This window comes from Furipterus horrens, unplaced genomic scaffold, assembly GCF_987537825.1.
Source record: "Furipterus horrens unplaced genomic scaffold, mFurHor1.1.pri manual_scaffold_1, whole genome shotgun sequence".
NCBI lineage: Eukaryota > Metazoa > Chordata > Mammalia > Chiroptera > Furipteridae > Furipterus > Furipterus horrens.
The window spans coordinates 77,970,223-77,974,989 of record NW_028327171.1 but is presented as its reverse complement, the minus strand read 5'-3'; the positions used below and the strand labels follow the sequence as shown (position 1 = coordinate 77,974,989).

General features: G+C 35.1%; 1 pseudogene; it reads right to left on the bottom strand.

Annotated features, from left to right (window-relative positions):
• Positions 1-1,750: 1,750 nt before the first annotated feature.
• On the bottom strand, positions 1,751-3,688 carry LOC150021329 (large ribosomal subunit protein uL10 pseudogene; annotated as a pseudogene).
• Between the last annotated feature and the right edge of the window lie 1,079 nt (positions 3,689-4,767).

Genomic DNA, 4,767 nt, shown 5'->3' with positions numbered 1-4,767 from the left:
GCTCTGGTGCAATATGATTCACATTTCTTTTGCATGTCCCATTAGGCCGAGATAGTAAGGCCAGTTTTTCTTTTTAATAATATTTTTTCTCTCAAATTTATTTATTTTGTCTTTGGGGATTTATGAGATGAAAAAAATCATATATATTCATCTTAATTTTCTGTCTTATTTGATGCCAGCTTTGTAATGGAGTCTTTTATTTTGGGGGTAAATTAAAGGTAGCTGGTCGATTAGATTTTAACATTAGGAAATAAAGGAGAGTGGCAAATATGCCCAAGTAACCTAGAAATTCATGGGATAGAATGGTTTAAATAGACTCAAACTGTGTATACATTTGCTTTCCAAGACAGGAAATATAGCTTAGTGCTGGATGAGTATAATCCCTAAAGTCCTGAGCTAAGATGTTAGAGAAATGGAACTAATGTCTCCTTCAATAAGCTTTTATGGAAAAAAATAGTCTAGGGAAAGAGTTTTAAGGTCAGCATGGAATTCTTTGTTAATATAGGTTTTTAACTCAGGTAAAAATTAACTCTTAAAACTGCAGATAAAGCAAAAGAGAATTAAAATCAGGTTGTTTTTTATTCTTTAGTGGGTTTCTCTGTATGAGAAGGGGAAAATGAATCTTGTCATTCAATAGAATAGTAACTCTCATATTATATGATCCTTTTCATTATCACCATTCCCTTGAGGCTGAATCTGCATGGGTTCATTAACTGAAAAGTCCTTGTTTCATGTCATGTTCTTTTCTTTATGTCACATAGTAGAATTATTCTCATATTGAAATGTATTTAGAAGTCATAGCCATTCACAAAATGTACAATAATTTTAGAATAGAATCAAAAGCATAATATAAGATAATCTCAGAATGTTAGAATTAATTATAAGATATGTTAAGTTTTAAATCTGTATTTTATTTGCATTTGATATATTATGGTTTGATAATTGAAGTGCATTACTTGTAACTTGAGATGTGAAAGACTATAGTTTCTTAATTTCCCCCCTCCTTTTACAGTTAAAGTAACTGCAACCAATTTTATTTTTGTAACAGTTGATCAGAAAAGGGAGCCATGATGGCACAAAAGGAGATATTTTCTCACTGCCAGCTTCCCCAGTGTAACCACATCACTGTTTTCCCAAGCTGTCATGAATAGAGAAGCTCTGTCATAGTGATGGTGTTGCTATTTTACCACCCTGTCAAGATGTCTTTGTCTTTCTTTCCAAATAGTTAACTACATCCTAGGATTTTCCTATATTTTGGAAATTCTGGAGCTACCACTGGGATGGAATCTGAGGTTTTTAAATTATAATCGTTTAAAAAGGTAAATGCATACATTATAAGTATATTTTCTTTTGAAAACCAGTGGTGTTAATTATAATTTATAAAGGTTTCCTTTAAAAATAACTAAATATTCAAGTTTTAGAATATTTGAGACTTCTGAAAGAAACAATTACTCACCTATAGCAAATATGCTCAGAATTTTATCACAGACTCCTATTATGAAAAAATATTGACTCAAGGCAAAAAGAAATAAGATAAATATACTAGATTCCATTAACTTACATTGCTTATTCCTTCAGCTCATGTCTGTGTTCTAGAAAGACCACTTTTAAGTAGATATTGAGCAATGAACCAGTGACAAGTTGCAAAACATTATTATTATTATTAATATTATTATTATTTTAAAGACAAGTAAAACTTTATTTCCTTGTTTCACAAGTAAAGCTTGCTGAGTTGGTTTTTTTTTGGTTATTAGTCAAAGTGACCAAATTCCACATCTTTATCCAAATCCTCTGACTCTTTCTTTGCTTCCATCTTGGCTGGGGCTGCGGCAGCAGCAGGAGAGGCAGCCACAAAAGCATATGGGTCAGTCAGGAAGACCTTGATCTTTTCCACACAAGTGGGAAGGTGTAATCAGTCTCCACAGGCAAAGCCAGGATCCTTTTGTACCCACTGAAGATAGAATGTGGTACTGATGCAATAGTTGGGTAAACAATCTGCAGACATACTCTGGAAACATTGTGAACAGCCTCCAACAATCAGGATGTCAAGCACTTCCGGGTTGTGGATACTGCCATGGTCAAACACCTGCCAGGGGAGGAGGGAGATAGACATTGAGCATGTTTATCATTGTGGCTTCACTGCCTCCCACTTTGTTTCCAGTCTTAATTAGCCACACATCACTCTGGGTTTCAATGGTGTCCCTGGATATTTGAGTGGCGATGCCCAAAACCTGGAGAAGGAGGTCTTCTCCAGCTCCAGACCAGTGTTCTAGGCTGGCACAGTGATTTCACATGGGGCAGTGACATCTGCATGGTTGGCATCTGGCACCTTATCGGCCAGCAGCGTGCCCCTGATGTCAGTGAGATCTTCCTTGGCGAACACAGAGCCCATATTCTGCTGGATGTGAGGCAACGGTTTCTCCAAAGCTGTGCTATTTCCTGGATGTCCTTGGATGTCCTTGCATGTCATGGTGGTGTTCAGCCCGTTAGCACCACAGCCTTCATGCAGAGGTACATGCAGATCTGCTGCATCTGCAAGGAGCCCACATTGTCTGCTGGCACTATGAAGTATTCGGGTTAATCATCCAGAAGATGGATGATCTTAAGGAAGTAGTTGGACTTCCAGGTTGCCTGTCTTTCCTATGCATTACAGAGGTGCATCAGGGATTTCCCCCCAGGGTTTAATGACAATGTTACTCTCACAAGGATGCCTGCTGAGAGTAAGCACAAAACTGTCTTAGAATTAAATATAGGTAGTGGTCAGATGGGCTAATTCCCTTGTAACTCTCATAAATGAAGTCAGATCATTATATTGGTGATATTCTCTTCATTCTTATTCCTATTATAGTATTCTCAATTTATTTATAATTTTTTAAAATTCTTAAATACGTTGTATCATAACTATGGGCTTCATAGAAAAATTTAAATTATATGAAATTATTCCTTAAATTTATTTGTATAAGATTTACTTTGAAATTGCCTTATGATAACATAACTTGTCAAAGAATTTTATCTGTCTAAAATAAAATTTTTCAGAATATAAATCCCAGAAAAATTTAGTAAACACTTAAGATTTTGTAACTGAACCAGAATAGTTTGTGAACTGTAGTCTTATCACACATATATTTAAATATAAAGAAGATTGATATTTAAACCAGAAGAAAGTGATAATATTTTCACTTGAGATAGGAACAGACCTCTTCATGATGACTTGAGAGATTGTGAGAATATTTTTCGTTGCCCCATCCAAAAAAGATAAAATTTTGTTATGATAGCTGTTGCCTAATGATCATTGACAGAAAATGCTTATTGGTACATGTCATAATAATTTTGTTTGTAGAACTTACGCAGAGAGAAACCCTACTTATGACTTTTAACTTCATATATTTAGTCATGATAATGATTATATATTAATAATAACATCAATAATAGTCATAGTTTCTTGAGTCCTTAAAATGTACTAAGTATTATAGTAAGTGCTTAATGTGCATTTCTTAACTAATATTCAGAATAACCCTAAGGAAGTAAGTACGCCTAGCATTTCTGCTGCAGTGAGGGGAAACTAGCCCTTGGAAGTTACACACTATCTTGACCACCCTGATAGAATGTGTCTGCCAGGATTTGAATCCAAGTGGCCATGCATTAATTAGCATGTGCTCTTTACCACCATCATCTTTTCAAAGATCATGTTTCCAGATGCAGAGGTTAGACACATTTAAAGATATTTTTGTTAGGTTAATGTTCTAATACTCATCTTTATCTCTAATAATCTTCTTTCCCACAGAAATTTTATGAGTAATTATATTTGGCTGAGTTGAAGATGACATTCATTTAGTTTCCTGGGTTTTAAGACACCATCAACCTCTGGAGTTTCTCTCTGTTCTTCATGCACACTAGCCTTTGTATTTTTAGTACATAGTGAAAAAATATTGTAGTTATGTGGAATGTTGGTCTCAACTCAGGGACATAGAAATGTAAATTACAACTTTGAGTTTTATAGAACCCTGTGAGAATGGACTTGAACTTATCTACAATTATAATTTGGGCATATTCAAACTCTCTTGATGGGCTGAGAATCTTCATATGGAGTCAGAAGGATGGAAAATAAAGTTGGAGTCTTGAAACAAACAAGCCAAAAACAAACACATGACTAGTTTGCTAGAATGAGTGAAACTTGAGCAACAGTACTCAGGTTTGAGTACTGTGAAATACGAGGCTATGTTTCACATCCATCAGAGTCATCTGAAGAGATTTTTCAGAATACAGATGTTTGGGTTTTGTCGTTAATTACCCTAACTCAGTACGCATGAAGTGAACCAGATAATCTGTATCTTTTAAACATCTCACTAAATGATTCTGATTCATAGACAAGGTTAAGGACCACTGGTGTAACAAAAAGAACTGTGTCAAAAGGTACAAGGGCACTGCTGTAATATGTTTCTTTGAAAGGAAAGAGGAGGCATAAGAAGTTTGTTTTTGTCCTGAGTAGAGAAAGAGCTCCTATGTAAGTAGTCTAAAAGAGGTCTGCAGCTACCAAGAGGCAGCTGATAGGAAGTTTAGAGGTTGGAGCCCAAGACTTAGGTAGCAGTGAGGACAAAAGACTAACAGTATCAATCATCCAGAAAAATGGTGGTGGCAACTATTAACGTATATTAGAAATCTCCTTGCAGGTGGCCAGGGATATTTATCATCTTGTTTATTAATTTTGCCCAGAATCTAGAATTATATCTTACTTATAGTATATAATCAATAAGTGTTAAATAAATA